Source organism: Mandrillus leucophaeus, unplaced genomic scaffold, assembly GCF_000951045.1.
Source record: "Mandrillus leucophaeus isolate KB7577 unplaced genomic scaffold, Mleu.le_1.0 Scaffold769, whole genome shotgun sequence".
NCBI lineage: Eukaryota > Metazoa > Chordata > Mammalia > Primates > Cercopithecidae > Mandrillus > Mandrillus leucophaeus.
Window position 1 is genome coordinate 1,342,511 of NW_012108352.1, and position 23,737 is coordinate 1,366,247.

At 40.3% G+C, this 23,737-nt stretch overlaps 1 pseudogene; it reads right to left on the reverse strand.

Moving 5' to 3' along the window:
* Positions 1 to 21,249: 21,249 nt before the first annotated feature.
* LOC105529495 overlaps positions 21,250 to 23,737 on the reverse strand; it is a 122,395-nt pseudogene continuing 119,907 nt past the window's right edge.

Below are 23,737 nucleotides of genomic sequence, written 5' to 3' on the forward strand. Positions count from 1 at the left end.
ATTAAGGATTTTAGAATTTGACTTAAATATTTCTTAATTCCTTCATGCTCCTTTAATAAATAAAATATATTTTTTAAAGAAATTATCTATCACTTTATCTTGTTCTCACTGGGAAGGTTGGTTAATGTACTGTGAATGCCATATAACTGATAATTGAGTCTGGTTTTTATTGAAAATCAGACTAAGTTAGAGTCTGCTCAGGAAATTTACTGGAATTTAACTTGCCTTTTTTTCAGAGAACAAAATCTAGAGTTGGTAAATATCTTGCTTTGCTTCTTAAAATCATTAGTCTCTTAAGATTAATTGAATCCAATAATTCTCCTCTTGATTCATATTTTTTTGTGTAGTTGTTAATTGTCAGATTATGTAGAAGATGGAATAGTAGTCCTCCAATGATATCAACATCCTAATCCTAAGAATTTGTGACTTGTTACTTTACTTGTCAAAAGTGATTTTGCATGTGTAATTAGGTTAAGGATCTTGATGTGGGGAGATTATTCTGTATTATATAGGTGGGCCTTAAATCCAATTACAAGGGGTCTTGAAAGATAAAAGAGGGAGGCAGAAGAGTCAAAGGAGGAGATACTATGATGGAAATATAAATCAGAATGCAATTGCTGCTTTGGAGATGGTGGAAGAGAGCATGAGCCAAGGACTACAGGTGGACCCTAGAAGCAGGAAAAGACAAGAAAGCAGATTATTTCTTTGAGATTGCAGAAAGTGATGCAGTCCTGTTAACGCCTTGACTTTAACCCAGGCCTGATGTCTGATGTCTGGAACTGTGTGATAAGAAATTTGTGCTATTTTGAGGTACTAAGTTTATGTTCATTTTTTACTGCAGTCATAGGAAACTAGCATTGAGGAGTGATTACTGCTTGAAATTGTGTTCAATGCGTGATGACTTAGATCGCTTTCTATAACTCTCTTAAATGACTAAAAATACCTGTTTTGATAAAATGTACAAGTCAAAAGTATTGCATTCTCACTATGGTATAAACCTCTTGGGTCTTAATTGCCCTTTTATCTTGGTAATATTTATACCTTGAACAACAAAACTAAAAGTAAAACAAACAAAAAACTCAAAACTCTACTCCAGTTCACAAGTACCTTTTTCTCAACCCAGTTGCGGAGGTAGGTTAAATCATTCACTCAAACATAGATTTTGGTTAGGGGCCTTAACATTAAGAGACTATCAATTCTAACTTCTAATTATTAAGCAGTAGTTAAGAGCATGGGTTCTGTAGTCAGAGTATCTGATGTTTTCTCAAATATACCTTTGGAATTAAGTGGGAATGTTACAGTAGGTAGTTAGTCAGGCATGAGCAGGGCAGGAGAAGGCCCTCCCTACACCCCTACCGGGAAAGTCAGGTGACCATCTGGTGATGGCCAGGTGGTTGCTAACTGATTCTCTAAAATAATAATTGGTTGCAACCAGTACCAGGGGAAGGCAGTCTCCCTATAGATAGGAAACATCTGTAACTGGTAATTGGCACCTTTCAGGAGTCGGGCGAATAAGCTCAAGCATGCACGCTAAAAGACAAAATGGTGGAGTATGACCTTCTGGAGTCTTTCTACCAGAAAAGAAAAGAAAGTCTCAGGTGGGCATGCATAAAACTTCTTAAACACACACCCCACGTGAGCAACTTGAAGGGTAAGTGTAGTGTTTGACTTTTTGACTTGAGGTTTTATATGTTGGCATACTTTCAGGGTCTTCTGTCCAGGCTACCACACATGCAGGTTGCCCACCCTGAGGGAAGAATCATGGAAAAAGAGACACAAGACCCTGTAAGTATGCCAACGTATAAAATCCCAAGTCGAAAGGTCAAACACCACGATTGTCCTCCAAGTCAACCACTTGGTTCTCCTCCAAATGTACTTTCCTTTCTTGCTTGCTCTAAACTTTTTAATAAGCTTCTGCTATTGTTCTGAAACTTTCCTCCATCTCTTTTTCTGCCTTATGCCCCCTCAGTTGAATTCTTTCTTCTGAGGAGGCAAGAATTGAGATTGCTGCAGACACATAAAAATGTGCCACTGGTAATGCAGATATTCTCCACCACTAACGTATTAATACCATGTGACTTGGATACCTTGCACCCTTAACATATTTGATGCTGTTTGGCTTGGATTGTTCCCTAGTGGTAAGAGATCTCTATGCCTCACCTTCATCAGCTGGAGGCATTTGACCCCCGTGTGTTGTTATCGTCTCCCCTTTCTCTCTCTCCCGCTCACTAACCATCCCCCAGAACAATTCCTCTTGGCCGTAAGTAACTCTGTTTCCCACAGCTAATTTCTCAGCTCACCATGATGGGTTGCTTCTGGAGGTAGGAAGGACCTTAGGGTCCACACCAAGTAGATCTGAGGCACTGATGACCCTTGTGGAAAGGAGGCTCAAAAGAGTGGTGAGGCTAAGATCTAAAAGCATGCAATGTCTTGGGGTTTCCTCTGTTTTTTGACTAAAATTAGCTCTTTTCCAAAACCCTGCATGGCCCAATGACCCATTCTCCCGTTTTCTCTATGTGTGTTCTGAAATGGCCTTGTGCACCTGCCAGACCATCTGCCTCAGGCGCCAGTCCACCTCGTTGCTTTCACTTTGCATGCCACATGACTTCTTAAACACACATTCGCCATTACTCTCTGCATTTCTGTGGCAGGAAAGACATGGACTCCCTTAAAGATAACCCCTGAGATTTTAACTTGTTTTTACCAGCTCAGATGACCTCCAACTCTTCTGTCTGCTGGTGTATGGCCTAGACAGACCCTAAGTGGAATTTTAGCTCTACCAGCATCTTATAACTTGCCATATGCTTTTTATTTCTGTTATGCCCTGGGGTCAAGTTTTTGGTGACTTTTAAAAGCAGTTTGTTCACCTGCATAGGGCTTCACTCTGAATCTTTAAGGATCCCACCTACTTTCTTTTTGTTTTTTTCTTTTGAGTAAGCACCACTTTGAGAGGAGGGGGAATCTGTCCTTTATTTGCAAGTTCTTATGCCAGCCCCGTGCCTTCCAGAGGTTACTATTTTCTGCCCAGAGGGTGAATAAACTTTGCCCTTTTGCATCCAAGGGCCGCTATTTTCATGAGCATATGAAGGCTTCCCATGAGTATTCCTCGTTTCCTTCCACTTCCTCCTATAGCCTCCATTTCTCTAATTACCTCCGCACCCTTCTCAAGATACATCAAGAGCTTCAAAGTAATATTCTAAGGGAGGGGGAGGGAAGTCCACCCCCTTGCAGTAATTAGCTGAAAAGCAGACTTATAAGAAAAAAGATAATCATTTTATTACTAAAATGCTTTGAGTGAGAGTCACTATAAGGTCATGGAAACAAGGATATAGGCTGGACCAAGGCAGAAGACACAAGAGATCCATAGGACAGAAATTAAGGGTTGTCCCAGGCTAACAGATTACCATTGAAACAGAGATGAAAGGTTATGGAGTACAAGATAAAGTTATGGGGTTTTGGGGTGTTACTTTTCTGGCCAGAAATCTCTGTGACTGGTGGAGCCTTTGCCCAAGTTTTGCTCGGGCCCACTGGGCTCATTCCGCCCACTTGATCTGCCCTCATCTCATGCTACCAGCCTGGATCCCACACTTTCAAGGGAGACTGCAAGTGAGGTGTGGAGCAGCGAGGGGTGTGTGAGCAAGTATGGGGTCCAGCCACTGCCCAGTGAGACACTCCGGCTACTGCTGTGGGATAGGCAGCTCCAGGTGCTGACACGAGTGTTGGCTGTCTGAGAGACTGTGGCTGGACCAGGTGCACCACACGCAGCTTCCTAGGCTGGCGCCATGGAATGCAGTGGTGTCCAGAAGCGTGGAGACACCAGGAACTGTAGGGACCCAAAGAGGGAGTCACAGCCCTGGCTTGGGGAGCTCCCAGATCTGGGGTCCCCAAAGGGCCCCAACTTTTATCTTCTCTCGCAATGTGGTGAGCAAGGGCATGTGTCAGCCCTGTTTGTGTTACTGCTCTTTTAGCCTCATCATTCAGTGGTCCTGAGTTCTTGTCCTGTGACCAGGAAGAATGAGGTATGTAGACAAGTGGAAGGTGAGCAAGACGAAAAGGGGCATTATTGAGCGATAGAACACCTCAGAGGAGACCTGCAGTAGATAACTCCTTTCTACAGTCAGGGCGTCCCGACGTGTGTTCAGCTCCTAGCAGAGAGGAGACCCTAGAGTAGGAAGCTCCCCTCTGCAGAGAGGTCATCTCATTGAGTGTTCAACTCCCTGGAGTGGAAAGCTCCTCTCTACAAGCAGGTCATCCCATCATCTCTGCAGCTCTTAGCAGAGAGGAGGCCCTAAAGTGGGTGGCTCCTGTCTGCAGTGAGGTCATCCCATTATCTCCCCATTGCCTCTCCATCCTGTCTTCAAGTGTGGCTGAGTCTGACGCCTCCCACTGGGCAGCCATGGAAGGGCCCAGGGAAAAGCACTACAAGTTCCCCCTATGGTCCATGGGACTGGTGGCCTGGCACCCAGGCTTTAGGTCCTCTTTGACTTGAAGGTGGTGCTTCAGCAGGGACCCACCCCTTTCTGCCTAAAAGCTTGCCTGCCTCATGCCGTTATTCAATGTGCCCAGGCTGTTCATGCCAAGGGGCACCTGCAGGCCAGTCCTGGGCAGTCCTCAGCACCTTCCCGGCCTCCCTCCTGTGCTTGTCAACATTCAGTGTCTGGAAGGGACCAAGGTGGCAGGGGCTTGTCATGTCAGTGTTAAACTGAGCATGTGCAGACCCAGCCAGGCTGCAACAGTACTCTGGCTCAGCCCTAACCTTGTTCCAAGCATGGAGCAGATGCTGACAGCAGGGAGAAGCCAGGCAGTGGAAGCAGGCATCCTCAATCATGTGGGGGGCAGAGGGGCCTTCCCAGGTTTCTGAGAGTGCAGAGATACTTGGGGCCACAGCCATGGCAGGGTGGCTGTAGCTGCACCCGGGGAGCTCCTGATTCACCAACTTGGAATGGTGGGGCTCTCACTTGTCCCTAGCTCCTGCTGGTTCTTTGGTGCATGCAGTCCTGGTCATGCCCCTTCACAGCCTGGGACAGGGGCTCCAGGTCCTCAGTGGACCCAGGCTGGCATCCAGGGCAGGGGCAATGTCACCGTGAGCTCCTACCAATCTCCAACATTCAGGAGTGGCTTGGGGCTTCCCCTCATCTGGCTCATGGTTCTCCCCAGGGAGTGCCTCTAGAAGCGAATCGTGGGCCCTGGTCCCGGCGGTCAGGAGTGCCAGGATTGGTAGTCACCCTGATACAGGGCAGACCCTGGGGATGCAGCCCCTGGCAGCCCCATGCAAAGCCTCCTTCCGAGGCACAGGAACCCAGCGCCCTCAGTGGGGTGAATGTTGTGGCTGTGCCACTGACCAGGTCCCCGAAGTGGACACTGCTCCCAGTTCCCATCCTGGGCCCCTGAAGCATGGCCCCAGCTCCAAACCCCAGGCCTGGTCCCCATGCTCCATGTGCAAGTGTGTCACTGCCCCTGGACCAGCTTCATTTTGGGGTCCCTCTCTTCCCGACTGCACTGCTCCCCCACTAGCAAGTGATTTGGCCTGGCCCCATTGTGGTGGCCCCCGGAGGGGGGTCTCCGGGAAGTTCCTAGGGGTGGGCTCCAGAGACTGTCTGCCTCCTCTCCATGCCCTATCCGCAGCAGCAGCAGCAGCAGGTGAGAGTAGCAACAGGGGATCAAGGTCTGGAGCGGTGAAGGCTCTGGGCCTGGGAGTGGGTCCCGCCCAGCAACACAGGAATGCGGGTCATGCAGTTGGGTTCCTCAGGGCACAGGAGACATGTGGCATAGGAGTTTCAACACCGCCTTTGCTGCTCCCGCAGCCACTCCTGCCACCACTGCTCAAGCCTCCCCACTGCACCCAGCATGATGTCGGTGGCCACTCTAGATGGTCCCCCACTGCCATCAGTAAGACGGGTAATTTTGAAACCTCAAGGATGGACAGGGGCCCAGTGTTCACTTCAATATCTTCTCTGTTCTCAAGTGGGTAATGGTGATTATATGGGACCAAGGGTACACAGTAAGACTGGTTCATTCTGGAACCCAGGACAATGTGGGACTCCCCATTCAGGATAATAGGAAAAAAAGGGGGCCACCTTCTTTTTTCTTTTGCCTTTTTTTCTCTTCTGTTTTCTCTTTGCAGATAGGTTATTGCATCTCCATACCACAGGACATGCCCCTTGGGTGGATTCCCCCAAACGGGGAAAAGTTTGATTTCCCTGAACCTTAAAAAAACGAGCTTTCTCTCCTGTAATATTGTATGACTTAAAATGAACTGGGAGAAGATGACAAATGTCAGTCTTGAGACCCTGTGCTGCTATGCAGGAGGTCCTCAGAGTAGCCTCTTCAGTCTTTTATAACAGGAGGTAGAATAAGGAGGACAGGGCTAAGAAAAGGGAGAAATGCAAGGACAAGAGGCAGGCTCAACTATTGGCTGCTTTAAAAGCTGGCTAGCCCCTTCCAGGTTGCCCTAAAGACACTCCTACAGTACAAAGCTGAAGGTAACTCTGGAGGACGAAAGTAAAATGACAAATTTCCCTTTTAGGTTCAAGAGCAGCCTACTCTGTGCTAACCCCCTTCTCTGAGCAACTATCCTCCAAATTCTGTTGGATAGGGCAAATGGCATCCCCTCCCTTCAAAAGAAAAGATTCATACCCCTTTATGTTACTTGAGGGCCCAATTACCATTCTCCCACTGGTCCCTGGTCATTATTTCCCCACACCTATTTGGGGTAAAAATATAATTTCCAAGATCGGTGCTCGCTTATTATTTACCCAACCTCAGAATTCATCTTTCTCTCTAATAGCCCTAATTCCCCCTGGGAAAGCTACCAAAATTGTTAACCAGTAACTTTAACCTAGGCAGTCCTCCCCCAGGGGTCTAGAAATAGCCCACACTTCATTGGAAAAGCCCTAGCAAAAATCTAACTGAGCAATCTCTTGAGGAGGGATAACTTCTAAGGTATTCAGATAAAGCACTTTATCTGCTCCCCTTTTACAAGAATTACACAGCCTTCTGTGAAATGGAAAATGATTTTTCCATTGTGTTGCGGCTTGGCCACGAAGGCTATGGAGTGGCAAGCGGGATCACTAGAACTGCTCAGGGAAAGGGAACCCAGAAGCCTGGCATGCTGGCAAAAGGATAAAAATTTCATACCATACTTCTGGCTTCTCTCTCTGTACAAAGCAGTCGTGAGAATGTTATAAACCACTGTATCCTCTGCCCCTCCATGACTTCTGACTTCCCTTCTTGAATTTTTCTCTTAGCCACCTTTGTAGACTAAAAATCTTATAAAAACTTGTACATTCATGGTTAAGTCATAACCTTAGTCAAGGCTTATTGGTTTCATATGTGAGGCAACTTTTGGTAAAGTTCAAAGGTCAGAAATATTGGCCATTTTTGGCCTGGCTGAAGTTGGGTAACAAGAGATTTAAAACGACTTCTTTTTTAAGAGCTCTATGGTTAAAAGTCAGCTTGATTGGCCGGGTGCGGGGGCTGGCGCCTGTAATCCCAGCACTTTGCGAGGCCGAGGTGGGTGGATCACGAGGTCAGGAGACAGAAACCATCCTGGCTAATGCGGTGAAACGCCGTCTCTACTAAGAATACAAAAAATTAGCTGGGCGTGATGGGGAGCCCCTGTAGTCCCAGCTACTCGGGAGGCTGAGGCAGGAGAATGGTGTTTACCCGGGAGGCGGAGCTTGCAGTGAGCCGAGATTGTGCCACCGCACTCCAGCCTGGGCAACAGAGCGAGACTCCATCTCAAAAGGAAAAAAAAAAAAAAAAGTCAGCTTCATTAAAAGCAGATATATAAGCTATACATATACTTAAAAGGCCTTTGTTTTTTCTCTTCTTGAATCTTACTTTTCTGAATAAAGGAGTTTTTTTTCTTCTCAGTTGACTTAATTTTTTTTCCATTTCATCTTATTGCCACTCTTGATGCACACACGAGAGGACCCAAAATAATTTCTAACAGCTTGGGACTCCTTGGGAAAGACAGAGGAGGTACCACAGACCCAGTTCAGGGAAAAACCTCTGTTTTCCTCATGGAACTCCAGAAATTAAAAGTGGATAGATTCTTCTCAAAACCTATGGCTCTGTTATATTTTGCATTGTGCTGACTGATGTTTTTGGCTTTCGGGAGTATCAGAAATTACTTAGCATTATGACAGAAATGTGGTAATAACTAAGTAGGAAATATGCTGTTATGGATGACTAATGGCAGTTATGGGGGATACTCGGTTCTTTGGCATTTAGATTAGAAAAGCATGCTCTTGGCCACCTGGAGGATGTAGAGACATCCCCACCTCCCAATGAGAGATAAGACTCCCATACAAAATGTGCTGATTCTCCTTTTGGGGATCTAGGATCTGGTATAAAAAGGACCCTCAGTGTTTGGAGATCTGTTTTGTCTTCCAGCTGTGCTTATCAGGTTCTGGAAACTGCATGTTTTCCCAGCCCTGTTTCTCAAAGGGCTCCAGCCTAAAGCCAGTAATACAATTAAGAAACTTACAAACTGGCAAATGAAAAATCTTACAACTATTGAATCTTCTGTCCGTCTATGTATTTATATGTGTTGTGCCCGTTGTTTATATAAAGGAGTTCTAATTAATTGGTTTACAAAATAATAAGCACTTAAATCAAATATCATTAGAAAAATAAGAACTGTAATGCCTTTAGTTCACATAACTTTAGCTCATGTAAAATTCATAGCTTTTCACAGTTGAGGTTTAGGGAATAAAGACCGTTTTAAAAATTATTGGTAAAAAGAAATGTCTTCAACATTTAGACATTTGGTCTAAATCAGGTCAAATATTAGGTTTGCCAAATGCTGTAATGTTATAAACTGCTTCTTTAACTTGACAATTGTTCAACTTACCTGCTTTAGAGCCATTAGATTCTAGGTAAAGCCTAGGACATGTGGAGTTAGCCATAGCCTCTGGCTATGCGGGAAAGAGTCAGACCTTATTGACACTTCTGTCTGGTGTCCTAGGCTCCATGGGTGGTACATAACTAAAATCGTTTACTTACCATGTTTCTCACTGAAAATAAAAGTTGCTGAGTTGATATTGTAACATGTAATTGAGACTACTGAAGAAACAGTTTTACACACAAGGTATGTGAGAAAAGTAAAGTTTTTGATAAAGATTATGAGAAGTCATGGGAATGTGGATTGTTTTGCCTAGATTAAAAGGGTTAAGGATTGTTTCAAGTTCGATAGGATAAACCTGAAGGGTTGGACATGTTATGGAAGGTTTATAAGAAACAAATTAGTCATGTAAAAGAAACTCTGTTTGTGAACATATTGGCTAAAGTTAAAAGGGCATTATTCAGTTTATTCGTATAGTAAATACCAGAATAAACACACAACGCAGTTTTCTTAAAACTCTGTCCTACTCTTTAACAAAATATTGTAAAGGGGTATAAAAGGTTTATAAGAATCTTACCTTATGATCAAACTGCTTAAAACTGAATAGATTTGCTTATAAGTTTTTATTAAAAATTGGGTTTAACATCAAGAGTATACCAATGCAAATGTAAAATTTGACTTTCTCTCTTGAACAAGATTTTCATGTAATATTAAGAAATAATGGAAGATTTTTGTTTGCCTTTTGAGTAAACTATAGGAAAAAGAAGGGGAAAAAAGAGACAGGTTATTTGGAAAGCTGGCTTCCCTCTTAATGGGTATAGGATTTTGCCTTAAAAAAATTTTTAAGTTATTGCTTTGGCTAAGTAAATGACTTATGGTAACCTGGGATTTGGTTTTATAATATTAAGGTTTTTAAACCTTTGATATTTGATAAATTTTCCAAAACAGAATTATAAATTACATATTTTTTCTAACTTAATTAATCTTTTAGATAGTGTGTCCTCTAAAGTCCAAAAATTACATATTTGGCTTATTTTGTATAAAAATCATATAGGAAGCATTGTCAAATATGAAATGATGTTTGGCTTTCTTTGGGCTGTATTTATATAAATGTTATTGGTATGTGTTCCAAAAGTATGAAATTCTGATATCACTTAATTTTATGTTATTCATAATTATAATTGTTATGTAAAATTGTTGTGTGCCACAGAGGTAACAAATTTTCTTGTCAATTGTGTCTTTAATTGTGGCTGCCCTAAGATTTTTTATCATCCACTGACAATTGTTGCCTTGTTTTAATCCTCTTCAAAGATGGTTTATAATCAGCTATAGGACTTTGACAGGTGCTTTTGGATGCAAGTTGCTGATAACTTTGGATATTATGACATTAAAATAAATGAAACTTTCAGGATTCACTTATTTTACACGGAGAGCTAAAATGTTAGTGAATATCAAGAAGAACTGGGGTTAACTGAATGGACTAAACTAATAGGAGACTAAAGTAATCTTTTTTTGGCTTTTTGCTTAAAATGATGTTGATTTTTTTTTTTCCAGAGCCAAGAAAACTTTTCCTTTGAGTTATTTATAGCTTTTAACAATTGAATATAGTATACTCCCGTGGACAAAATTTGGAGCACATACGTTCTTCTCTACCTGATTTCTCCAGAATGTGGAAAATATTTGTGAGTATTCTTAACTTATGGGAATCTAGTTGTTTTCCTAAGTGCAATAAGAATGTTTTCTTTTGCAACAGGACACAATTGGAGAAACTGGTTATCTTTCAAAGGCTTTGACTGGAATGGCATGCTTTCCTTTAAGGAATTAAACTTGACTTACAAAGCCAATAAAAGCCCCTTGGGAAAACTGGCCTCATATTGTCTCCACAGTCTCTGTACAGGGTAACCTGACCTATGGTAAGTAAAGAATGTCACGTTCTAACAGGCCCAGAAGCCCCAACTTACCTTGAAACCTCAAGAGGAGAAGAATTTACCCAACTCATACATACTTGAGGGTACACATTCATGGCTGGGCTTGACTTTAAAGAAATCTTATTTGAGACTTCTCATGGAACAAGTTTCCATCAAAGCAAATTTTAAAAGCCTACATGAAAAATAATTATTCTTGCTGCATTTTATATAAATAATCAGGCCAAGTATAATGAGACTAAAGTTTATTTTACAAACAAATCCGTCCTATAATTTGTTTTCAATAATAAATGAGGACTAGAGAGAGACAAATTTATATTTCAAAAATTATGGCACACCTGTTATTAGACTCTAGTCTCAGCAGGTTTTAAGTTTTTGTCTGCATTTTAGACTAACCCTGATTATTCCTGTGAACCAGCCAGTGATCTCTGGCTGCAACTCAGAATGAACAAAAGGGATGTGTAATGTAAAAATCTGGATCAATATTCTAATTCTGGGCACACAGTAAGTGGCTAGCAACCCCATGCACCCAGTGTCTTATTAGGCATGACTGTAGCCATCAGCTACCTTGATGTGTTGGCAGCCTTGGGATTTTTAGAACTGCCCTCATCCCCCTTTTGCATTTTAACATTCTTCTAAATCTAATAACCTGATTTATCTCCTCTCATCTTCAGGGCATCAAGCTCCAGATGATACTCAGTGAGGAATACTGTCCTCTCAATATTCAAGAGACATCCTTCTATAGGGAATCCTTGGACTGCCTATTGGTGAGATAGGACAGAGGTGAAATCCTACCCCTTTCTTCCTTGGACCTGGCTGGATACCATTTTCACCAACCCAAAGAGCCACCCTCCTGCCTTGACAGCTAGCAAGAGGCCAAGACCCACAGAACCACCACCATTGCTTCTCTGTCAGCAGGGAGTAGTTACAGAACACTGGCCTTCATTCATTCACACCAAAAATTTGGGGTCTTGGACTCTTGGAGAAAAAATATTACAGTTGGTAGTTAGCCATGAGTGGGGCAGCAGATGGGCCCCCTACTCCCCCACCAGGAAAGTCAGGTGAATGTCAGGTGATGGTCAGGCTGTTGTTAACTGTCTAAAATAATAACTGGTTACAGTCAGCACCAGGGAAAGGAAGTCTCCCTATATAGACTAGAAACAACTGTAACTAGTAATTGGCAGCTTTCAGGAGTTGGACAAGTGAGCTCGAGCATGAATACCAGGAGACAAAATGGCAGAGTATGACTGGGGGCATTCCACCAGAAAGAGAAGAATGTCTTTGGTGGGCACGTGTATAATTTTTTAAACACACTGCGCATGTTCACCTTCCAAGTGTTAGGCCACCACACAGTGGGTGGCCCACCCTAAGGGAATAAAAATGGGAAAAGGGATGCAAGACCCCAGAGATATGCTAACATATAAAACTCCAATTCAAAAGGTCAAACCCAGCACTTGTCCTTGTAGTCACCTGCTCAGGTCTCTTCCAAGTGTACTTTCTTTTCTTTCCTGCTCTAAAGCAAGGAAAGAAGTTTTTAATAAAATTCTGTTCCTGCTCTGAAGCTTGCCTTGGTCTGATTTTTTCCCTTATGCCCTTCAACTGAATTCTTTCTTCTGAGGAGGCAAGAATTGAGGTTGTTGCAGACCCATAAGGATTTGCTGCCAGTAACCCAGATATGTACCACTGATAACAGAAATATGTGCGTTTATATATTTATATATGGATTGCATTAAAGTGCACAGATGCACATAGACAAACATTTGAGTTCACTTAAGGGTCTTGTGAAACATTCTCAAAACCCAATTTCAACCTGTTATGCCTCTTTGAGTTGAGAGAGAAGGACTTGCAGATACCATAACTCATGACTGACTAGTAGTAATGTATGTAGTGATGAGCTGTAGGGAAAATAATAGTAGTAACTTAGTGGTATGAGTTTTAAACAAAGGGCAAACCCACTTTTTAAGTGTAGGGAGGCAGTATATATAGAAATTAAGAGGGGAGGTTCAAAAGCTAGACTGCTCAGAATCAAAGTTTATTAGCTGTCACTATTTACAAACTGTGTAATTGGGCAAGTTCCTCAACCCCTAAAAGGCTCAGTTTCATTAACTATGAACTGTGTGTAGTAATAGTGTTTAATGTATAGGATTGTGAAGACTAAGCAAAATGATCTATGCAATGTGTTTGTTTCAATGCCTGGCAAATAGTAAGTCCTTGATCAAGAGATAAAAGTTAACAGCACCAGTGATGAGACATAGGGACACCATTTACCCACTTACTGGTAAGGTTCATGAAAAGGGGCACAGACTCTTTACTTTTGCATTCTTGTACAAAATATATAATTGGAATTGAATCATATGGAAAAATCAGGAAAATATAAAATGAGAAGCATTCTTTAAAATAACTGATTAGTACTTTTCAAAAGATTCCAGCTCATAAAGAGAAAGAAAGACTGAGGAGCTGTGCCAGACTAGAGGAGACCAAGGAGACTTAATAACTAATTGCAATGTGGGATCCTGGATTATATTCTGGAACAGGAAAATAACTTTAATGGAAGAATTGGTGAAATCTGAATAAAGTCTGTACAAACATACCTCAAATATATTGCAGGTTCAGTTCCAGACCCCCCACTGCAATAAAGTGGATATTACAGTAAAGTTTGTTACACAATTTTTTTTGTTTCCAAGTGCATATAATAGTTATTCTTACACTATAATATTGTGTTAGTTTGTTCTCATGCTGCTGATAAAGGAATACCCAAGACTGGGTAATTTATAAAGAAGAAGAGGTTTAATTGACACACAGTTTCACATGGCTGGGGAGGCCTCACAACAATGGCAGAAGGCAAAAGGCATGATTTACATGGAAGCAGGCAAGAGAGAATGAGAGCGAAGTGAAAGAGGAAACTCCTTTTTAAACCATCAGATCTTGTGAGACTTATTCCCTACCACAAGAACACTATGGGGGAACTGTACCCAAGATTCAATTATGTCCCACCAGATCCCTCCCACAACATGTGGGAATTATGGGTGCTCCAATTCAAGATGAGATTTAGATGAGTACATGGACAAATCATATCATTCCAGGCCTGGCCCCTCCCAAATCTCATGTCCTTACATTTCAAAACCAATTATGCCTTCCCAAAAGTTCCCGAAAGTCTTAACTCATTTCAGCATTGACTCAAAAGTCCATAGTCCAAAGTCTTATATAAGACACAGCAAGTCCCTTCAGCCTATGAGACTGTAAATCAAAAACAAGTTAGTTACTTCATAGATGCAATAGAGGTACAGGCATCAGATAGATAAACCAATTCCAAATAAAAGAAATTGGCCAAAATGAAGGGGTTAAAGGCCCCATGCTAGTCCAAAATCAAGTGAGGCAGTCAAATCTTAAAGCTCCAAAATGATCTCCTTTGACTGCATGTCTCATATCCAGGTCATGCTGATGCAAGAGGTGGGTTCCCATGGCCGTGGGCAGCTCTTCCTCTGCAGCTTTGTAGAGTACAGCCTCTCTCCAAGCTGCTTTCACAGACTGGTATTAAGCATCTGCAGCTTTTCCAGGTTCACAGTGCAAGCTGTTGATGAATCTACTATTCTGGTGTCTGAAAGATGGTGGCCCTCTTCTCACAGCTCCACTAGGCAGCGTCCCAGTAGGGACTCTGTGTGGGAGCTTCAACCCCAAATTTTCCTTCTGCACTGCCCTAACAGAGGTTCTCCATGAGGGCCCTGCCCCTGCATCAAAATTCTGCTGGGACATCTAGGCATTTCCATACATCCTCTGAAACTTAGGCAGAGGTTCATACCCAAACCTCAATTCTTAACTTCTGTGTACCTGCTGGCTCAACACCACGTGAAAGCTGCCAAGGCTTGGGGGTCGCACCCTCTAAAACTATGGCTCAAGTTGTACCTTGGCCCCTTTTAGCCATGGCTCGAGCAGCTGCGACACAGGGCACCAAGTCCCTAGGCTGCACACCACAGGGGGGCACTGGGCCTCACCTATGAAACCATTTTTTTCTCCTAGACATCTGGGCATGTAATGGGAGGCACTGCCACAAAGGTCTCTGACATGACCTGGAGACATTTTCCCCATTGTCTTAGCGATTCACATTTGGCTCCTCATTACCTATGCAAATTTTTGCATCCAGCTTGAATTTCTCTACTGAAAATGGATTTTCCTTTTGCTATCACATCAGGCTGCAAATTTTCCACATTTTTATGTTCTGTTTCCCTTTTAAAGCTGAATTCTTTTCACAACATCAAAGTCATTTCTTGAATGCTTTGCTGCTTAGAAATTTCTTCTGCCAGATAGCCTAAATCATCTCCCTCAAGTTGAATGTTCCACAAATTTCTAGGGCAGGGACAAAATGCCACCAGAAAAACAAAGCAAGAACAACATAGCAAGAGTAACTTTTACTCCAGTTCCCAACAAGTTCTCCATCTACATTTGAGACAACTTCAGCCTGGATTTCACTGTTTATATCATTATCAGCATTTGGTCAAACTCATTGAACAAGTCTCTAGGAAGTTCCAATCTTTCCTACATTTTTCTGTCTTCTTCTAAGCCCTCCAAACTGTTCCAACCTCTGCCTGTTACCCAGTTCCAAAGTCACTTTCACATTTTTTCATGTTTTTACAGCAGCCCCCCACCCTACTGGTACTAATTTACAGTATTAGTCTGTTCTCACTCTGCTGATAAATGCATACCTGAGACTGGGTAATTTATTTAAAAAAAAAAAAAGGTTTAATGGACTAACAGTTCCATGTGGCTGGGAAGGCCTCACAATCATGGCGGAAGGCAAAAGGCACATCTTACATGGCATCAGGCAAGAAACTATGCATGCCAAGCAAAAGGGGAAACCCCTTATAAAACCATCATACATTGTGAGACTTATTCACTACCATGAGAACAGTATGGGAGAATTCACCCTCATGATTCCATTATTTTCCACCAGGTGCCTTCCACAACATGTGGGAATTATGAAAGTCAGAATTCAAGATGAGATTTGGGTGGGGACATAGTCAAACCATATTAACTAGAGTCTAATAAGTGAGCAATAGCACTATGTAAAACAACAATGTACATAACGTAATTTAAAAATACTTGATTGCTAAAAATGCTAATAATCATCTGAGACTTTAATGAGTTGTAATATTTTTTCTAGTAGAGGGTCTTACCTCAGTGTTGATGGCTGCTGGCTGATCAGAGTGGCAGTTGCTCTAGGTTGGGGTGGCTGAGGCAATTTCTTAAAATAAGACAGCAATAACATTTTCAACATCAATGGACTCTTCTTCTAATGAAAAATTTATCTGTATCATGAGATGCTATTTGATAGTATTTTACCCACAGTGGAATGTCTGTCAAAATTGGAGCCAATCATCTCAAACCCTGTGGTTGCTGTAGCAACTAAGTTTATGTAATATTTTAAATATTTTGTTGTCACTTTAACAATGTTTACAGCATCTTCACCAGGAGTAGATCTCATCTCACTTTCTTTGGTCATCCATAAGAAGCAACTCTTCAACTATTCAAGTTTTATCATGAGATTGTAGCAATGCAGTCACATCTTCAGGCTCCATTCTAGTCCTCTTGTTATTTTTGCCACATCTGCAATGACTTCCTCCGCTTAAGTCTTCAACCCCTCAAAGTCACCTAGAAGGGTTGGAAACACCTTCTTCCAAACTCCTCATAATGTTGATATTTTGACTTGCTCCCACAAATCACAAATGTTTTTAATGACATCCAGAATAATGAATCCTTACCAGGTTTGCAATTTACTTTTCCATTAGAAAATTTACAATCTATGGCAGCTATAGTCTTATGAAAAGTATTTCTTAAATACATTTTTTTTTGCCTTGAAAGTCAAAATTACTTCTTGATCCATGGGCTGCAGAATGAATATTGTATTATCAGGCATGTAAACAAATAAATTTTCTTTTATCTCCTTGTATATCTTCATCAGAGCTGTTAGATAAATGGATTCATTGTCAATGAGCAGTAATACTTTGAAAGGACTCTTTTTTTCTCCAACAGTAGGTCTCAAAAGTGGGCTTAAAATGTTCAGTAAATCATGCTGTAAATAGATGTGCTGTCATTCAGTCTATGTTGTCCCACTTAGAGAACACAGGAAGAGTATATTTAATATTACTGTTAAGGACCCTACAATTTTCATAATGATAATTGAGCATTGACTTCCACTTAAAGTCACAAGCTGCATTAGCCCCTAACAATAGAGTCAGACTGCTTTTTAACGCTTTGAAACCAGGCATTGACTTCTCTCCAGCTAAAAAAGTCCTAGATGACATCTTACAATATAAGGCTGTTTTATCTACATTAAAAATGTGTTGTTTGGTGTAGTCACCTTCACCAACTATCTTAGCTAGATTTCCTGGATAACCTGTAGCTTCTCATTTAGCACTTGTGCTTTCACCTTGCATTTTTATGTTATGAGGAGGGCTACTTACATTAAACCTCATGAATCAACCTCTGCTAGCTTCAAACTTTTCTTCTGAGTCATTCTAACCATTCTCAGCCTTTATATAATTGAAGAGTGTTAGGCCCTTTCTCTGGATTAGGCTTTGGTTTAAGATAATGTTGTGGCTGGTTTGATCTATTCAGACTACTAAAACTTTCTCCATACAGCAATAAGAATGTTTTGCTTTCTTATCATTTGTGTGTTCATTAGAGTAGCACTTTTAATTTCCTTCAAGAACTTTTCCTTTGCATTCACAACTTGGCTGTTTGGTGCCAGAGACCTTACTTTCGGCATATGTGGCCTTCGACATGCCCACATGTCAAGTGAGGAAGGCATGTCAAAGCCTACATAGGCCGAAATCATGCCTTAGTCATTTCTGGTTTTTTATTTAAAGTAGCGATGTGCAACTCTTCCTTTCACTTGAACATTTTCAGACCATTGTATGGTTATTAACTGGCCTGATTTTAGTACTGTTGTGTCTCAGGAAATAGGAGACCCAAAGACAGGGAAAGAGATGGGGGAACAGCCAGTGAGTGGAGCACTCAGAATCCACACAGCATTTACCAATTAAATTCACTATCTTATATGAGCACAGTTTGTAGTAGCTCAAGACAATTACAATAGTAACATCAAAAATAACTGATCATAGATTGTGATAATAGATAGAATAATAATGAAGAAGTTTGATACATGTGAGAATTATCAAAATGTGACACAGAGACATGAAGTGAACACACGTTGCTGGCAAAATGGTCCAGATAGACTTGCTAGATGCAGGGTTGCCAAACACCTTCAAATTGTAATAGACACAATATCTGTGAATCACAATAAAATGAGGTATATCTGTAATTTAGTTGTGTTAAGTAGATGTTAATTTTTTGGTTTCTATTATTGTACTATTATTATGTGAGATGTGAACAATGGAGGAAGTTAAATGAAGGGTACCTGGGAACGTGGTAGACTATTGGAAAATTTTTATAAATCTGAATTTATTTCATATTAAGAGGTTAAATAGGGATAACATAAATGGAGGTGCAGTATTATTTGATATAGAAATTTAAAAAAAATTATAATTAGCACTGCTAATTTACAACTGTAAGGCAAATACCTCAGACCTCAGTTCATAATGAACCAAGCATATTCAAATTCATTTGAAACTTATTACTTTTGTCTAAAAGTTTGGAAGCTGTTATGGGTTGTGCCTCTCTACAAAATCATATGTTGAAATCCTTGTCCCCAGCACTTTTGAATGTGACTGTATTTGGACATAGCATCTTTAAAGAAATTAATAGTCATTCCCAACTGTCTGCCATTAAGATTTTGATAAATTTGGGATGCTATGTGAAAAGTATTATAGTAAAATTTCAATGTAACAAAATGCTGGAAAATGAGCATTCTGGTTTACATAGCTTTTGCCTACGTGAGTATTTAAAATGAAACAGTTATGTTTCATTCCTCTGCTGAAAACATTTTAAACATGTTTTAGTTGTGTTAGTCCACTTTGCTGCCTCGGTAATGGTAGTCTGGTGAAGGTAATTCATTCTTTGGTGATTGAGAATCTTTCAGGACCTTCAGGCATTATTCTTAAAATAAATCATTTATAAAAATGACTTTATTTTACTTGTAAATAAAACTGTTTTAAGAGACTTGGTCTGAAGATGTAACTTTTAGATCTCAGCATCTACTAGAGAATATTTTATTGTGGTTTATATCTTTATTTTCTAGTTATCAGTATTCCTCTTCCTCCTATAGGAACTGGAGAACAGAATTAAAATGCGATTACTAAGAATTACAATTCCTCGGGTCTGGCTAATCAGTGTTTTATTATCTTAAGGCAGTTGTTTTCATAGTGATAAAAACAGAACTGTTTTAGGATTCAGAAGACCTGAGTTATAGTCCCAATTTTGTATCGTAATAACCATATGACCTGGACACATAACTTAAATTTTATTAGTCTTACATTACCCATAAAAAGTAGATAGGTATATGTGAAAAATAGACTAAAATAAATGTATTTTGTCTTCACTGCTTACCTAAAAGTTTGTTGTGAGGATCAAATAAGATATGTGTCTCAGTCGATTTTTGCTACTATGATAGAAGAGCTGAGAGTGGATAATTTATAAAGAACACAATTTTATTTTCTCACAGTTCTGGAAGCAAGGAAGTCCAAGATCAGGGTGCCAGCATCTTCTGAGGGCCTTCTTGCTGTGTCCTTCAGGGGAGAGGATCTCTGTGTACTCACATAGAGTAAGGTAGACAAGCATAGAGAAAAAAAAGGGGGCCAAGATCACACTTTTCTAAAAGCATTAATCCTACACATATGAGGATGGGATTTGACCTCATGGTCTAATAATCTCTTAAAGATCCCAACTCTTAATACTGTTATAACGGCAATTACATTTCAGCATAAATTTTGGACAGGACAAATATTCAAACCATAAGAACATGTAAAATGTCTGTAAAATTTAGAAAATACTATGTAATTATGAAGTGGTAATGATTAAAGTAACAAGATTTAAGTATTTTTAAGTATATATAAATATATTAACAATATAGTATTTATAATATATAATTAAAATATTTATAATGCAGAATATAATTTAAAGTAATATATACTTTATAAGAGACAGGATCTCACTCTGGAGTGAGTTGAGTTGTGAAATCACGGCTCACTGCAAACTCGAACTCCTGGGTTCCAGCAATCCTCCTGCCTCAGACTGCTGAGTAGGTGGGATTACAGGTGCCTGTCACCATATCTGGCTAGTTTGTATTTTTTGTAGAGACAGGGTCTCACAATGTTGCCCAGGTTTGTCTTGAACTGGTCTCAAACAACCCTCTTAACTCAGTTTCCCAAAGCACCAGGATTACAGGTGTAAGCCACTGCTCCCAGCCAGATTTAAGTATTTTAAACACAACAGATTCAAATAAATTTTGGAGGAATTTGCTAATTTTTTATATAAACTCATGAGAGTCAGCCAACAATATTTATATTCAATGAAATATTTTTTATTTAATTAAAAGATGACCTATTGAACTATTTTTAAATGAAAAAACTTAATCTTTACCTGCATTATTTTCTGGGAGCAAATGTGATGTTTATACATATAAAATTCCAAGCACAGGTTTCTAGTAGGAAAAAAGTTGACATTTTGACTTAATGTGCTTCACATACCTATAGGCAAAAGAAAAAAAAAAACTGCTCTCTTGTTACTAATTAGTAGATATACAGTAATACAATATGAAAATCGGAAAGCACTGGGAGTAGGTAAAAATTGAAATCTCTTTCTGGCAATTTCTTAAAAAGTTTTTCCTCTTGGCAATGTATTTTCTTTGCACTTTAAAGCAGTACCTACTTGTTAAACAATATGAGTATCACAGGGGTCCTGAGAGTAAGTAAAATATCACATGGACCCTAGCTTTTCTATGTAGCCAAGTTGTTTACCACTTAATATATTATGCCTTTAGCTATCATAAGAAGGAGTATAGCATAGTAATTAGGCACATAGGCTCTGGAGACAGAAAGCCTGGTTGAGAAACCAGCTTCAACATTTGCTCACTGTGTGAATTTGGGAAGAGGCCTTTGTATTAATTTCCTATGACTGCTGTAATGAATTTCATGGCTGAAAGCAAAAAAAAAAAAAAAAAAAAAAAAAAAAAAAGAAATTTATTATCTCACAATTCTGGAGTTTGGAGGTTTGAAATTAATATCACTGGGCTATAATTCATATGTTGGCAGAGCTGTTTTTCTTTAGGGGAGAATCTGCTTTGTTGACTTCCAGCTTCTGGTGACTACCAGTATTCCTCAGCTTGCGGCTGAGCCACTTAAATCTGTGCCTCTGTGGTCACCTTGTCTTCTCTTCTATTTGTGATTGAATTTAGAGCCCACCTGGATAATACAAGATTATCTCTCCTTCTCAAGATCTTCAAAATATATATATTTTTTTCAGTTTGAAAGCAATTACTGTTTATTAACTGACCAGGTTACAAAAATAATCATGGTAAACACTTTAGTTTATCTTTCTAATAAACCTGCTGTTCTGGTGTGCCCTGTTGCCAGCATCTCCACCATCTACAAAATGTGTCTTTTTTTTCACCTCTAGAGAGGATAATTTGAAGGGCCACAGGAAGTTATTTGCTTCTTTCAAGCATTTTCCAAAATTATAGATGCCATGAGTCAAATCCTTCCTGCAGATGGCGCCCTATTTACTGAGACATTGAGCAATCCAAGTGTTATCTGTCATGACAGTTTGCTTCTTATTGATTTTGCCATAGCTATGCTTGTAGATTAGTTTATTTACTGATTTCAGGTTTAGGTAACCCTATGGTTCTACAATCCTCAGCATGTTAACTGAAGACTTGTTGAGCTAAACAAAAGTTCCATTGAATATGTGACATAAGCAGAGAAGCTGCAACACCTTTTGGACCTCTGGGCTCACACCATTAATAATTCTAATCCTGACGACAAATGCCAGTTTGGATTCAGCAGGTACATGGAAGTTTCCAGCTTTTCTTGACATCCTAGCCATTCATATTTCAGTTCTGTACATCTGCCTATAGTCATTGTGATAGTAATTCACTTTTTCACAGACAAAGCATGCTTGCTTTTGTTCTCCTTGCCTTTCAAAGCATCTTTTGGGCCAGCATTTTTCTCTGGAGCTTGATCCTCAACTACAAAAAATTCCTTTTACTTATTGTTAAGGGTTTCTGGCACAGAGGGAACCTTTTCTTCCTCTTTTCAACACCCTCCGTATTTCAACACCCTCCATGGTTCCAGCTGGAAAAGAGCAAGATTTTAAAAATCCTAATCCTATCTACAAGTACTCAGTAAAGTAACATTGACCAATTCCAGGGATTAAGATCAGATATATGTGGTGGGGGTGGTGGGGGAAGTGTGGGACTATTTATCAGACTACCACAGCACCGAAACCTTTCTGAGGCTTCATTCTCTTTATCTCCACAGTGATGATGGTAACACCCACCTCCATGGAGGTCCATGGAGAACTTTAAAATAATGCAACAATTTATGTAAGCTTTCTGGCCACATGGGCCAGATATATATTAAATGCTCTTATGATAGCACAAAACTCTCCTTCCAGATTATTTTTAAAATAGAACATACTCATCATCACGTGCATATTTTTATTATGGATAAACACAAACATAGAAACTAGAAAATCAGAGACAAACCAGTAAAATTGTATTTTTTCAGTATTCCTTAAAACCCTGAACAAAGTTAGCATTTTCTTCTAAATCATACTGAATTCACTAGCTAATATTGAAAAATGATCAGGATTAAATATGAAGAAGTGTTTGTCTCCTGGCTACAATCGGTACCACTGACAAACGTATAACTCATGACATGGGGAGCGTTGAATCTGCACTGCCTCCTTTTTAAACGAATACATGTTTTTAATTTTAGATTCACAGAAAAATGGCAATGGTAAAACAAAGGGACTCCATATATTTTCTACTCAGTTTTCTCTACTGTTAACATCTTACATTGCTATTGTGGAAGAAAAATAAATATCAGGGCCCCAAAATCAGTAAGCTAAAGGGAAACGTCAAGCTAGGATCTGCTTAGGGCAAACCTGCCTCTCATTATATGAAAAGTCACCCCTCTGCTCACTGAGATAAATGCGTATCTATTTGCCTCTTTTTGGAGCGGTTAATCCGGAACTCAGAAGAATACAACCGTTTGACTTTGAGTCATCCCGACTTTGCTTTGAGATATCCAACCTTTCCAGACCAAACCAATGTTCATCTTATATATGTTGATTGATGTCTCATGTCTCCCTAAAATGTGTAAAACCAAACGGTGCTCTAACTACCTTGGGTCCACGTCATCAGGACCTCCAGAGGCTGTGTCACAGGCACGCATCCTCAACTTTGGTGAAATAAACTTTCTAAATTAACTGAGACCTCTCTCAGATATTCAGGGTTCTCAGATTTTGGTAACCATGAAGGGCTTCTGAGTAAAGGTGTCCCTGACCTTTGACAAATCTCCTATTGGTTCTTGGTACCAGCATGAGCTCACTTTATGGCTAAAACCAATAGGACAATTTGCTGAGGTCTGGGAGCACCCCCCGCCATATTTCCCAAAATTGGGTTGAGATATAAAGTTTATTTTGCCGTACAACTCCCTTTTTGGAGTTTTACTTACTTCCCAGAAGGCAGACAAGATTTTCTCCTTCCATGATGACGAAAGGCAGAAAATTCCTTCATGGAGTTTGAGCTCACTCCCAACAGAGAAGCCAAGTTTGACATTTTTTGTTTGTTTGTTTGTTTCTAGGATGGTAGAGAAAGACTTCATCCTGAGACCCATTTTCAAGTAAGTAGCTGAATTGGGATTTTGTCTTGGCTAAAGGTAACAACCAGCTGGTCTTAATTTCTCCTTACAAATAGAGCGCCCAGTGATCGTACTGTTGGGGTTTCCTGTTGTTATTTGTTCCGGTCTTTCTCACATTAGATTTGACCAATTCTACCTGACTTGATCAA